The 15,074-nt window shown below is 37.2% G+C and overlaps 1 protein-coding gene and 1 long non-coding RNA gene across 7 annotated transcripts in view; both read left to right on the top strand.

Moving 5' to 3' along the window:
* The window catches only part of KLHL3 (kelch like family member 3), a 238,159-nt gene that overhangs the window by 78,714 nt on the left and 144,371 nt on the right, over window positions 1–15,074 (top strand). The window lies entirely within an intron of this gene.
* Window positions 2,346–6,536, top strand: LOC141577089 (uncharacterized). The gene is made up of 3 exons (XR_012505652.1): window positions 2,346–3,139; window positions 5,565–5,768; window positions 6,304–6,536. It is a non-coding gene; the product is annotated as an uncharacterized LOC141577089 (long non-coding RNA).

Here is a 15,074-nt window from a genome sequence, read left to right as displayed (position 1 = left end):
TAGTGAAGTCATTGGGCCTATAGATTTCTTTGTGGGAAGATTTTTGGGAAAAATAGAATGTTGTGAGAGTTAGTTACTATTGGTTGCATTTGATAGATAAGATATGACAAGAAAGAGATGGGCTCAAAAAAGAACTAGCTGATTTGCAAGTAGAAAAAGAATTTAATTCCTTAATTTTAAAGGAAATTAAGAGAGCACAGAAATTCAGAACTTGCAGGTTTGGAAGAGATAAGTGATTCTCATCTCCATCTAGTAAAAGATAAACTAAAGCCTTTGGATGATAAAATCTGGTTAAAAATGCTTAGCCTTTAAAGCAAGGATCACATCAAGGATGTGAACAGACACTTATTGTTAAAAACCTATGAGTGGATTAAAGTGATAATTTATTAAGTCCTTTTTAGTTTGACAGAATTATCAAGGAAAAGAGACTAGACCTGTGTCTATCCCAGCAGAAGCTTGATAGGCTAAAGTATCTGAATGAGGGAGGATTGTCTTAAAAAGAATTTTGGGTGTGGCTATTAGTATAGGGAGCTGATTAAAATAAAATAAATGAGTAAGTCATGCATATTTTTGAGAAATAACTGTATGTCAAAAATATTACCAGCCTAGATTAAAAGTCTGCTATGACTGTTGCCGAGTCCCAACTCAGTTCTGCTCGCCACAGGGCAAGCCAATAAATTAGGAGACGAGGTGTTGGGGCAAGGAATAGTGTCTTTATTTGGAAAGCGGGCAGACCACTTTATTTGGAAAGCCGGCAGGCCAAGAGGGTGGCAGACTAATGCCTTGGAGAACCATCCTGCTCTAGTCAGAATATAGGCTCCTTTTATACAAAAAATAAGGGAGGGGGTATGGTTGATTGTTGTAATCTTCTTGCTGCAGGCATTCTTTGTTTTTGCAGCCATCCCTGTTCGCTAGGTCATGGTGTCCCTGTAAACCTCCAACAAAACAAAGGTTATTCTCTACTACAAAACTGTTGGCACCAACATTCTATGGGAAGGAAACACACAGAGAAAGCTGCTAAGTTCTCAAGGGAATATTTTTTAGTGCCCTCTTTACAGTGACCAAGAATAACTGAAAAGGAATGTTGTGCCAAAGGGCAGGGCCACGTTGAACAATGGATTAGGGAGTCACTGCTGGGGAGTGAAATCAGGACCTATTCAAGAAATATTCCCCTTCCCCAGAGTAGGAATCCCTTGTAATCATCTGCCCAGGGGGATTTTAGGATTGTGTCTTCCATCTTTCTTCTTTCCAAATGGAAGTATTTATTGCAGTTATCCTGACCCTGTTCCACTATTGTGTATATATTTGGGTGGGGTCAAACAGAAGTGTTCATAGGTATCTAGGGTAAAATGAATCTCATTTAGACCTGATGTAGAGATGAACATGTATCACTCAGGGATCTTGGACTTTGAGCTCAAAGCAGTGACTTTATAGAACTTTACTGTTTTCTCCCTTGGCAAGGGGGTAAGTATATTTGTATGTGACAGAGGGTGAGAACTGAATATTTAAAGATAAAAAAGGTGGCTTGTAATAGATTTTTTTTTTATTATTCATGAAATTTGGTGCACTTTCTTACAAGAGGATTGTACTTGAAAAGTGAGAAGTGACATATGTCGCTTTCTAGTAGAAGATTTAAAGGTCAGCATGTGCTTGGCCATACTCTGTTTCTCTTCTTCCATAAAAAGCATCAATATTTCAGATAATGGCTTATCTGTCAGATTTGGTCCCACAGCAGAAAAGATGTGGGTCAGTTCTGCACCTGACCCACAGTAACCACAGAAAGCAAAAACAAATATTTGTAGTTGTAAGCCATGTGATTTTGGAGTCACTTATTACTGCCACATAACAGCCTCCCGTGGCTAATACAACTATGCTTACAATGTTAAAAGAGATAGAATACAAGCCTAAACTGTCTGCAGAGAATTGAAAATTATTAAAAAAAACAAAAACAAAGTATTTGAAAAAGAGCCAAATAGAACTTCTAGAAATGGTGAATAAGTCATCCAATAAAGACTCAGTTGAAGGATTTGACAGAAGATTGAGCAAAGCTCAAAGAGAGAATTAATGAACTAGAGGATATATCAGAAGATATTATACAGAATGCTTTGAAGAGAGATAGAAAGATGGAAAATACGGAAGAGAAATTAAGATGTGTGGTGGATAGAGTAAGAGGACTTGTCATTCATTTAGTTGGTGTTTCATAAGGAAAGATGAGAAAGAATGGGGCAGAAGCAATATTTGAAGATGTGATTACTGAAAGTATTTTAGAATGAATTAAATAAGCTAACACTTACGGTTACCAGCGGGGAAGAGGGTGGGTGGGAAGGGATAAGCTGGGAGTTGGAGATTTGCAGATACTGACTGGTCTATATAAAATAGATAAACAAGTTTATACTGTATAGCGTGGGGGACTATATTCAATATCTTGTGGTAGCTTATGGTGAAAAAGAATATGAAAACAAGTATGTGTATATTCATATATGACAAGCATTGTGCTGTACACCAGAAATTGACACAGTGTTGTAAACTGACTATACTTCAATAATAAATTAATAAATAAGATCAACAATCCCAAGTAAATAAAAAGAAATCCACCTAAGACACATTATAGAAACTGCAGTAAATAATAGGCAAATAATATTAGCAGCACCAGAGGAAAAGCGTGGATTATTTTCAAAGCAGCAGCAGTTGGATTAGTAAATTCACTTCCTAATTGCAGCAGTGGAAACCAGGTGCTAATGAAATAGCATCTTTATTTTACGTATCTATTTTTCTAAAATTTTTTTATTGAGTTAACACTGGTTTATTACATTATATGTTTCATGTGTACAGCATTATAATTCTATTTCTGTATACCTTATAGCATGCTCACCACCAAAAAATCTAGTTTCTGTCTGTTACCATGCAGTTGATTTCCTTTACCCATTTTACCCTCTTCCCCACCATTCCCCACCCCTCAGCGACCACTCTGCAACTCCTTGTCCCCTGGTAACCTCTGTTATCTGAATCTATATGTTTATTTTGGTTTGGTTTGGTTTGTTCTGGTTTGTTTGTTTATTTTGTATTTGTGTCTGTCTGTTTTTTATATTCTGTGAATGAACAAAATCCTAGATGAGGCCCATCCATGTTACTGCAACTGGTAAGATTTTATCATTTTTTTTTTAGTATTGCATTTTGTGTGTGTGTGTATGTGTATTATATCTTCTTTATCCATGCAATAGTATTTTTAAAGAGCTGACATAAAATATCTGCCAATCTGGAACTTATACTAAACAAAAATATTTTTCAAGAATGAAGGCAAAATAAAGACATTTGTCCAGACAAAATTTAAGAGAGTTCATCTCTAGCAGATGCTCACAATGGGAAATTTTAAAAGACGTGCTTCAGAGAGAAGGAAAGTGATCCTGAGGGAAGATCTGAGATACCAGAAGGAAAGAAGAACAAAGAAGGTGGCAAATATATGGGTAAATCTAACGAACACTAATTATGTAAAACAGTAGTAATAATGTCCCAGTAGGGTTAGAAAATTAAAATATACAACATTAACAATAATATAATCCAGGAGGGGGATAATGCATTTTAAATGATCCTCATATCACCTAAGGATAAGATAAAGATATTCATTAACGTTAGTTTTGATAAATTAAATATGCATACAGTAATTTCTGGGATAACTGCTGAACAATGAAAACAGTTTATAATTTCCAAACCAGTAGATGAAGAAAAAGGGATAATAAAGTATTCATTCTTTACAGTGTGAGGGTTATCAAAGCAGCAAGGATGACCTGAGGGTTTCTGGCTTTGGCAAGCAGGTGGATGACAGTATTCCTAACTGAATTAGGGAACAGGAGGAGAGACAACGTGGAAGGAGAGGGTGAGTTCAGTGTGGGACAAGTTGAATTTGAGGTGCTTGAGGGACAGCCAAGTGTCAGGAGGTCAGGGCCAAGGCAGTGGGTTTTGGTTTTCTGACCTTCTAATTTTGGTTTTTGGTAGTTTTTTTTCTTTTAAGCTGCAGTGATCCTTAGTTCTTTCTGAACTTACGCATTTGCCTAACTATTCTGAGGTCATCTTGGGTATAGTGTTTTGATGTACATTTTTAATAGATTATCCAAATACCCATTGAAGGAAAATCGCAAAGTTAATGTCTCTGGAAGCTTTTAAACATAAGGTGCTTTTCTGTTCCAAGATGTTTGGATTTGCCCCCTAACCAGAGGGCAGGACTCCTCCAAGTATAAGAAAAGGGTTGGTTGGTTTCAGGGGAGTTTTTTTGGTTTTTGTCTTTTTGATATTTAGGAATTTATTCTTTGCTCTTCTCTGCCATCTGGTGGCATATGAATGGAAAGTTGCATTTGGAGAGAAAATAAGAAATTTCAGCTATATAACATATATGTATATACAACTTATTGAATATATAATATGTTGGATATATATGCTATGTATTATGTATAATATATAAAATATGTAATTTATTGAAGAGAAGCAAAAAATGGTTGTGTGTGTTTGTGATTCCAAACATTGAAACCACCAAATCAGTTTTAAGGCACAGAAATTTGTCTGTCTGTGATATTTTTTGGCTTCTCTACCTACTCTTCTTTTACCTCCCTTGTCTTGCTTCAGCATCTGGCATTTTCAACCTCATATGTAGTGCCGAGTAAACTAAGTAATCAAAGTTAAAATTTTCCTTAAGCTCTTCTCTTAATTAAATCAAGGTTAGTTTTATGAACTGTATGAATGTGTAGCCTACTCCTCCCTGAGCATCTTCTCTTCTGTCTCTGTAGCCTTGTGGAGGCAGAATAACGACCCTCCAAAGGTGTCTTCGGCCTAATCCCCAGACCCATGAATGTGTTACGTTACATGGCAAAAAGTGCTTTATAGATGCGATGAGGTTAAGGACCTTGAGATAGGGAGACTTTTTTGGATTATATGGGTGGATGCAATCTAATCATATGAACACCTTTGCTGGTTGTAGTCAAAAGAGCCAAAGGGAGAGAGAGAAAGAAAGAAGCAGAGAAAGAAAGAGAAAAGATAGCTAGCTAGCTAGGACAATGAAAGAAGGAGCAGGAGAAATTTAAAGTATGAAAGGAAGCAGACTCACTGTTGCTGGCTTTGAAGATGGAGGAAGGGGGCCATGAGCCAAGGAATGTGAACAGCCTCTAGGAGGAAACAAGTTTCTCCTCTAGAGCTTCCAGAAAGGAATGCAGCCCTGCTAATACCTTTATTTTAGCCCAGTGAAATTGTTATGAGATGTTTGACTCACAGAATTGTAAGATAATAAATTGTGTTATTTTAAACCACTATTAGGTTTGAGGTAATTTGTTATGGCAATGATAGAGAACTAATTTAAGCCTCCACTCCATATTTTGATTAGAATTGGGAATGAAAGCTCAGATTGGGAGGATTGCAGACCTAGCTTGAATTTGGGCTAGTGGCAAACCTAAGGAACTGGAAGTAGGGTAGTAATAAACTAGTGTCTTTGTCAAATTTAATGTTGCTCCTCTCTTTCCAGGTTATGTTGTAACCCTTCAAGTGCCTATTACCCTCTTATTTTTACCCTTCTCTTCCAGGTTATGTTTTGGCTTCCTTTTCAAAACTTTTTCCTCCTCTATTCTTGCCCAAAGGCAAGAGTTTGGAACAGATTAAGTTATATTATGAATATTCATTGAATACCTACACACGAGGGTAGTTCACAGTCCAACTTTGAAGAGTCATCATTTTGTGGGGGAAGCAGACAAATACTTCAGATCTTCCTGATGAAAGATATAATATAGGTAAGCATAGGTTGCTGGAGGAACATGTGAAAGGCACCTAACCCAGCCAGTGAATTCAGGGGGCTGACTGAATATTTAAACTCATTATCTGAAATCTTACATGGGTACTCATCACTTCCTGGAAATCCTACTCAATTTTCTGGCAATCTTATATTCATTCTCCCACACTCAGAAACAAGTATTTCTCATCTTCTCTCTCTGCAAGCCTTCTCCTTTCCTCCTTATGGTGGTCTAAGATATGTCCACAAATGATTCGGTTATCTTCCTTTCAAGGCGTGGAGCTTCATTCTCTTCTTGAGTATGGGCTGGACCTAGTGGCTCATTTCAAACAAATTAATATGGCAGAAGTGACTGTGTATATGTACATATATCACATCATCGCATTGTACACTTTAACTGACAACTAAAACTGCAGTATGGTTATACCTTGGTGAAGCCTGAAAATAAAGGAAGTGACTGTATGACTTCTGAAACTAGGTCATAAGAAGCACCGTAACTTTCCTTCCTCTCCCTCTCTCTTGAATGTTCACTTCAGGGGAAGGCCAAGTACCATGTCAGAGCATCTCTGTGGAGAGAGCGACATGGCAAGGAACTGAGGCCAGCTGCCAAGAGCTATGTGAGTGAGCTCTCATAGAAGCGAATCCTCCAGCCCTGGCTGACATCTTGATGATAACCTCTTGTGAGACCCTGACCCAAAATCACTCATCTCAATACCTCACAAATTGCTGACTCACGGAAACTATGAGATAATAAATATTTGTTGTTTTAAGCTGCTAAGTTTGAGTGATTTGTCATAGGGAACTAATACAGATCTTGGTGCTTGGAAGTGGAGTTCCTCTGCAACAAAGACCTAAAAATGTGGGAGTCGTTTAGGAACTAAACAGTAGGCAGAAGCTGGAAGGACTTTGAGGAGAATGTTAGAGAAGAGTAGAAGAGGCTTGAATAGTTTGTGAGAAGTGTGATGGCCTTTCAGAAGACTGTGGGTGAAATCTTAAGGGAAGTGAGGAAAATATTAGTGGAAGCTGAAGGCAAGGGCATCCTTTATATGTAGAGGTAGAAAGTTCAGCAACACAGCTGTGTTAATGTAGAAAGTAGCAAATGTACATAAAGAACTCGGTCATTTAGCTGAGGAAATTTGCAGGCAGACTGTTGAAGATGTTACCTGGTTTCTTCTTGCTGCTTAAGGTAAAATGTTGAGAGAGACGTTAAAGAAAAGATGGTGAAACAGAAAGGAGCCAGGACTTATTGGTCTTAAAATTATTTCTAGCATCTCCAAAAAGCAAATGAGCAAATGATTCTAAATTTAAGAACTGGTTTCTAGGCAAAGATCAAATCTAGGAAACTGTGAAGAACACATGATCTCATGAGCTGCTAAGGTCTGGAAAGTAATTTTGTTATTCAGCAATATAATCAATACCCTTCTTCATCCTTCCCCTAATTTGATCACCTTGCTTCTGGCCTCATGGAGAAAATGGCCACTCCCCTCTCATCTCCTGAACACTGTCTCCTGTCTACAGAGATGCATGCCTCGGCTCTCTGCCTTCTGCCTCCTGAAGGGCAGTCGTGGCAGCCTCTTCATTTGTGCTTTTTCATCATCCTGTATTCAAAGACTTGATTCAACAACATTTTCTCTCTTTCACTATCAGTTTCTCTCTTTATATTGACTCATTTTCATCAACAAACATGCTGTTTTATCTCCCATCTTATGAAAATAAACCCTCCCTTTATTTCATATCCCTCTGTAACATTACCCCATTTCTCTGCAACCCTTTGCAACAAAACTTCCTCGCTTCTCAAAAAAAACTTCCTCGCTTCTCATTCCCTCTCAGTCCACCCTAATTTGCCTTCTGTCTCCATCACTCCCCTAAACATGTGTTTGTCAAGGTTACAAAGGACTTTCATGCTAACCAATCCAACGGTCCCTATTCTAACCTTAGCTGATATCTCAGCAGTATTTGCTTTAGATGGCCTCTCCCTTATCTTTTTAAACAGCTTTATTGAGGTATAATTTACATAGCAATATATTCACTTATTTAAACTGTACAACTGTATAATGTTTTTAGTATATTCACAGTATTGTGCAACCCACTCTAACGTTAGAACATTTTTGTCCCCTCTACAAGAAACCTTGAACCCATTAGCAGTCATTCCTCATTTCCCCCTCTTTCCCTGTCCCAACTATAGGCAGTCATTAATCTACTTTATATTTCTATAGATTTGCTTATTCAGGACATTTCATATAAATGGAATCATATAATATGTAGTCTTTTGTGTCTGACTGCTTTCACTTAGCAAAATGTTTTCAGGGTTCATCCTTGTTGTACCATGTATTAGTATGACTTCATTTCTTTTTATTGCCAAATAATATTTAATTGTAAGAATATGCCACATTTTATCTGTTCATCAGTTGGTAGATATTTAGATTGCTTCCTTTTTGGGGTTCTTATGAATAATGCTCTGAACATTTGTGTTCAAGTTTTTATGTGGACATGTTTTCATTTTTCTTGGATTTATACCTAGGAGTGGGATTTCTGCATCATATGGTAGCTCTGTGTTTAACCTTTTAAAGAACCACCAGATTGTTTTTACAGTGACTGCACCATTTTATATTTCCATCAGCAATGAGTGAGGGTTCCAATTTTTCCACATCTTTACCAACACTTGTTCTTGTCTGTCTTTTAGATTATAGCAGTCCGCTATAGACTGAATATTTGTGTCCTCCCCCAGATTCCTATGTGGAAACCCTAATTCCCAATGTGATGGTATGTGGAGGTGGGGCCTTTGGGAGATAATTAGGGTTATATAGGTCATGAAGGTGGAGACCCCTTGATGTGATTGGTGCCCTCGTAAGGGGGTGAAGAAATCAGAGTGCATGCTCTGTCTCTGTCTCTGTGTCTCTCTTTTGCTCTCATTTTCTCTCTTGCTCAGCCTTGTGAGGACACAGGGAAAGGCTGTATACCAGGAAGAGAGCTCTCAACAGAACTCAACCATAATGGTACCCTGTTCTTGAACTTCCAGCCTCCAGAAACGTGAAAAATAAATTTCTGTTGTTTAAGCCACCCAGTGTATGGCATGCTACAGCAGACCTCATTCTTGAAACACTTTCTTATTTTGGCTTCCAGGACATTACACTGCCCTGGGTTTTTTCCTGCCTCACTTGTTGCTCTTTTTCAGTCTCATTTGTTTGTTTACCTCATCATCATCCTCTTCATTTTCTTTTTCTTCCACTAAACTTCTAAATATTGGAGTGCCCTAAGACTCTGTTTTGTGGTATCTACTCTGTCTACACACTCCCGCTATGTCATTTTGTCTCGTGTCTTTAAATACAATGTGCTAACTGCTTCCAAATTTATATCTTTAGGCCCTACCCTACCCTGATCCCAGACCAGGATCCCTATATCCAGTTGGTTAGTTAACAGCTCTTCTTAGATGTCTAATAGGAATTTCAGGTAACATGTCCAAAACAGAACTCATGATTTTTACCCACAGACCTGCATTGTCTCCCAGTCTTTCAAATTTCAGTAAATGAAATTGCTATCAACCCCCTTGTTCAAGCCAGAAGCCTGTGAGCCATTCTTGATTACTCTTGTTCTCTTACACCCTATGAAAAATCCATTAGCAAGTTACTTTTGACTCTGCTACCACAGTGTGTTTGAATTCAACTACTTACTTTCATGTCTCCTACTGCTATCCTAGTCTCAGACATCATTGTCTCTTCCCTCAAGTTAGACCCCTCCTACAAGTTTCCCTGCTTCTATTTTACAGTTCATGATACATATAGCAGCCGGTCATCTTTTAAAATTTGAAGACATCACATCATGTTACTTCCTTGATTAAAATCCTTCAATGCTTTCTATTGCTTTTAAAATCTAAACTTGTTTGCCTGACTTACAAGGCCCTTACATGATCTAGCCCTTGCTAGGTCTCTATCCTCATTTCCTACCATTCTTCTGTCAGTAACAGCCAGCCTACTGGCCTTCTTTCTTCCTTCCTTGGGAGTTTACACTAGCTGTTTCCTCTACCTGGAATGTTCTTCCCTGGTTCTTCACATGGCTGGCTTCTTATTGTCATTTGTGTTCAATCACCAATCATTCTAACTTGTGTGTGTGTGTGTTTGTTTCTCGTCTGCTCTCCCAACACCTGCTTCATCAACTGTGAAATCCTTGTGGTCAGGTCTTTGTCTATCTATCTGTCAGGGCTACAGTCCCAGAATTTAACAAGGTGCCAGGTAGACATTTCTTTAATATTTGTTTCTCAAAAAAAGTTTTTATTGAGATATAATTGATATATAATATTGTATTAGGTTTAGATGTACAGTATATGTATATATTGTGAAATGATTATCACAGTAAGTTTGGTTACATCCATCACCAAACATAGCTACAACTTTTTCTTGTGATGAAAACTTTTAAGATCCACTCTCCTAGCAACTTTCAAATATACAGTAGAATATTGTTAACTATAGTCACCATGCTGTACCTTACATTCCTAGCACTTATTTGTTTTGTAACTGAAAGTTTGTGCCTTTTGACCATTTTTACCTATTCCCTTGAACTCCCTCCCCCTGCTCTGGTGACCACCAGTTTCTTCTCTGTATCTATGAGTTTGTTTTTTTCTCTTAGATTCCATATACAGATGAGATCATACAGTATTTGTTTTTCTTTGACTTATTTCACTTAGCATAATTCCCTCAAGATCCATCCATGTTGTCTCAAATGGCACAATTCCTTCTTTTATATGCCTGAAAAATATTCCACTGTATTTATATACATTTTCTTTATGCATTCATCTGCTGACTGGCACCTAGTTGTTTTCCATGTCTTGGCTATTGTAAATAATGCTTTAGAGAATATGGGAGTGCAGCTATCTTTCTGAGATAGTGATTTTGTTTCCTTCAGAACCAGAATTGCTGGATCATATGGTAGTTCTATTTTTAATGTTTTGAGGAACCTCTGTACTCTTCCATAAGTCATTGCATCAATTTACATTCCTACCAACAGTGCACAAGAGTTCCTTTTTCTCTCCATATTCAACACTTGTTTCTTTTCTTTGTGATAATAGCCATTCTAACAGGTGAGGTGATAGCTCATTGTGGTTTTTAATTTACATTTTTATGATGATTAGTGATGTTAAGCACCTTTTCATGTGCCTTTTGGCTATTTGTATGTCTTCCAGGAAAAAAATGTCTATTTAGATCTTCTGCCCATTTTTATTTTTATTTTTTGTTGCTATTCAATTTATTTAAATTAAAAAAAGAAAAAAAATCAATTCATCCATTTTCTCCCACCCCCCACACTTCCTGCCTCTGGCAACCACCAATCTGTTCTCTGTATCTATGAGCATATGTATATGTATATAGATATAGATATAGGTAAATAAATACATTCAGATGTTTATATCTATATATGTATTTCAGATATTCTGTCCATTCTTTTAACTATTTTTTAAATTGAAGTATACTTAATTTACAATGTTATGTTAGTTTCAGGTTTATAGCAAAGTGATTCAATTATATGTATGTATATTCTTTTTCAGATTCTTTTCCATTGTAAGTTATTACAAGATATTGAATATAGTTCCCTGTGCTATACAGTAGGTCCTTGTTGTTTATCTATTTTATATATAGTAATGTGTGTATGTTAATCCCAAACTCCTAATTTATCCCACCCTACCTTCCCCCATGTTCCCCTTTGGTAACCCTAAGTTTGTTTTCTATGTCTGTGAGTCTACTTGTTTTATAAATAAGTTTATTTGTATAATTTTTTAGATTCCATATATAAGTGATATCATATGGTATTTGTCTTTCTCTGTCTGACTTATTTCACTTAATATGATAATCTCTAGGTCCATCTATATTGCTGCAAATGGCATTATTTCATTCTTTTTTATGGCTGAGTAATACTCTTTTGTATAGGTGTATATAGGTATGTGTGTGTATATACGTACACACGCATAAACACACACACACCCCACATCTGCTTTATCCCATTGTCTGCTGATGGACATTTAGGTTGTTTCCATGTCTTGGCTAGTGTAAATAGTGCTGCTATGAACATTGGTGTGCATGTGTCTTGTTGAATTAGCATTTTTTCCGTATATATGCACAGGAGTGAGATTCTTCTGCCCTTTTTAAAATTGAATTGTTTGGTTTATTTCTGTTGAGTTATATAAGTTCTTTATATATTTTGGATCTTAACCCCTTATCAGATATATGATTTTGCAAATATTTTCTCCTATTCTGTAGGTTGTCTTTTCATTTTGTAGATGGTTTCCTTTGCTGTGCAGAAGCTTTTTAGTTTGATGTAGTTCCACTTGTTTATTTTTGCTTTTATTGTCAAATCCAAAAGATCATTACCAAAACTGATGTCAAGGAGCTTGCTCTATAAGCTTTCTTCTAGGAGTTCAAGGTTTCAGGTCTTGATTTAAGTCTTTAATCCATTTTGAGTTGATTTTTGTGTATTATGTTAGATAGTGGTCCAGTTTCATTCTTTTGCATATGGCTATCCAGTTTTCCCAACACTATTTATTAAAAAGACTATCCTTTCTTCATTTTATATTCTTGACATCTTTGTTGTAAATTAACAATATATGCATGGGTTTATTTCTGGGCTCTATTCTGTTCTATTGATCTGTGTATCTCTTTTTATGACAATACCATACTTTGATTACTGTAACTTTGTAATATAGTTTGAAACCACAAATTGTGATGCCTCCAGCTTTGTTCTTCTTTCTCAAGATTGCTTTGGCAATGTAAGATCTTTTGTGGTTTCATAGAAATTTTAGGATTATTTGTTCTATTTCTGTGAAAAATGCCATTGGAATTTTGATAGGGATTTCCTTGAATCTACAGATTGCTTGAGTGCTCGCTTTGGCAGCACATATACTAAAAATTGGAATGATATGGAAAAGATTAGCATGTAGATTGCTTTGGGTCGTGTAGAAATTTTAACAGTATCGATTCTTCCAATTCATAAGCATGAAATACATTTCCATTAATTTGTGCCTTCTTCAGTTTATTTCATCCAAGAGCTTATAGTTTTCAGTGTATAGCTCTTTCACTTCCTTGGTTATATTTATTCCTAGGTGTTTTATTCTTTTTGATGTAATTGAAAATAGAATTGTTTTCTTAGTTTCTCTTTCTAAAAATGTATTAATTAAATGAATGATTTTGAACTGACTTCCAAACTGAGTTCTGAATCAGAATAAGAGTTATCTAGGCAAAGAAGGGAAGAAAAAGGAGCCAGAAGTATCCAGTCATTGTGTTTCAAATGGATTATAGATGTACGGTAGACGTTAATCCCCTCAGTCCTTGATCTACTCAGGTACAACCTGGGAAGAGTGCCAAGAGCATCCTTATGCTGAACTCCTTAGAGGGCATTTATAATGGAGCAGTGTTTGACCACAAGACCCATCATCCCTTCAAATAGCAAATATTGTTAAGGATATCTGGCGTTTTCTGCTCCGATGCAAGGTGCTAAGTGCAGTCCAAGGATGTCATCTACCAGCTGGACATCTATTTCAGGAGCCAGCTGCTGCCTATTAAGAACAAGAGACAGTGGAGTCAATGGAACACATAGTGATCCAAGAGTCCAATGAGTATAGTGTATAGCTGGCCTGAAATATGAAGCACGGAGGCTGGGCAGGGGATCCTGGTGGGCACAGCTTGGGGTGGTGGCCCTGAATTGTTATCTTCATATATAAATCAGATACTTTAGTCTCTGCACTTGGGATACACTTTTGGTAGGATCTAAGGGCGACTACAAGGTTACTATTCTATAGTCTATAGTATAGACTGCAAATAAGAGCTTCTTCATTGTTTTAAAATTCTTGATAATGAAAAGTTTGATTGAATTTGAAATCCTTTTTCATTAGCACAAGAAATCTTTCCACCACTCTCCTGCTTTGTCAGTAATCTCCAGCACACTGGACTTCTTTCTTCCTTGAGACCCTTACACTAGTTGTTCCTTCTGCCTGAAATGCTTTCATTTGTCAATTAAAGAAAATGCAGAAGAACTAGATTCTTTAAGTAAAATTTCAATTTCATTTTAGAATGGTTATAAAACTTTTATATATTCATCTGCCTAACCATGGATAAAGTTTCTTGTGGATGGTGATTATCAAAAATTAAAAAGATAATCATTTAAAAATCTTCATCAGGAATTGCACCTGACCATTTGAGTTATAAAACCAGTTTCTTTTCTTCCTTCCTACCTTCCTACTGTTTCATCCTTCCGAAATAATCCAATCAAAAAGTAATTAGGTAGGGCTGAGCAAAGTAGGCTTCTGCACTGGAGTGTGGGAGCTGCTGGGTGTCTGGCATGGGGTATCAGAGCCTGAGTGAAGTAAGGAGGGTGTTTATGAAGAGAAGGAGGGTAGCAGCCTGTGTGGTTGTTGGGAGCTCCAGAGAGGTGAGGAGATTGTCTGCACAGGATGGTGGTGACAGCAACAGCTGTTAAAGTGCTAACAATGTGTTAGGGCTTGAGTGAGGTGAAGGGGGCGTCTGGGTTGGGTGTTGGAGTTGGTTAAGTCAGTGATAAATGTCAGACCCTAAATGAGGTGAGGAGAATGCTTGCCGGCTGGAACCATGTGGCAGAGTTTGACTGGGGTGGGAAGGGAATTTGTGCAGAAGGGTGATAGTGGCCTGGCATGGGGTGTTTAAGCCCAGCAGGGTGAGGAGGGCATTTGCATGAGAGAGGCTTGTGGCAGCAGTGATGAGCCAGCAGAGTTTCAGTCTGAGTAGGGTAGGGAGGACATCTTTGTGAGGGAGTGGTTGCAAAGCAAGAGACTGATTACACACAGGCAGGACTGAGCCAAGTAAATGGTATATAGAGGATAATGGGAATCAGGTTTTTCACTGTCAAGAGAGTTTTAAATATGGAAAAGGAAAAAACTAGAATGAACTTTGTGGTATTGGACTGGAATTGGAGGTAGAGGTGTGTACTTGTGGCTTGATAGATTGATAGATGAATAGATAGATATATAGATAGATGAAGAAATAAACATTGATATAAATGCGTGGATTATATACATGTAATGTGTGTGTATATGTGTGTAATGTACCATGTTTGTGTATAATGTACCATGTTTGTGTATATACACATACATATTCCCTCTCTCTGGGAGCAGCAACACTCCTAACAGCAACGAACATATATAATACCCATATCTTGGTTTCTACATACCATTCTCCACTGAAAGGAACCAAGACTCCTTGGAAAAATAGCTGATTCCAGGGCCTGAAATATCTTGTTAAACAGAAAATGAAAAGTAGTAGGAAAAATTATGGGGACATGTTGAAAGAATACA

Source organism: Camelus bactrianus, chromosome 3, assembly GCF_048773025.1.
Source record: "Camelus bactrianus isolate YW-2024 breed Bactrian camel chromosome 3, ASM4877302v1, whole genome shotgun sequence".
NCBI lineage: Eukaryota > Metazoa > Chordata > Mammalia > Artiodactyla > Camelidae > Camelus > Camelus bactrianus.
Note: the sequence above shows the minus strand (reverse complement) of the source record. Positions and strands in the feature narration are given on the sequence as shown.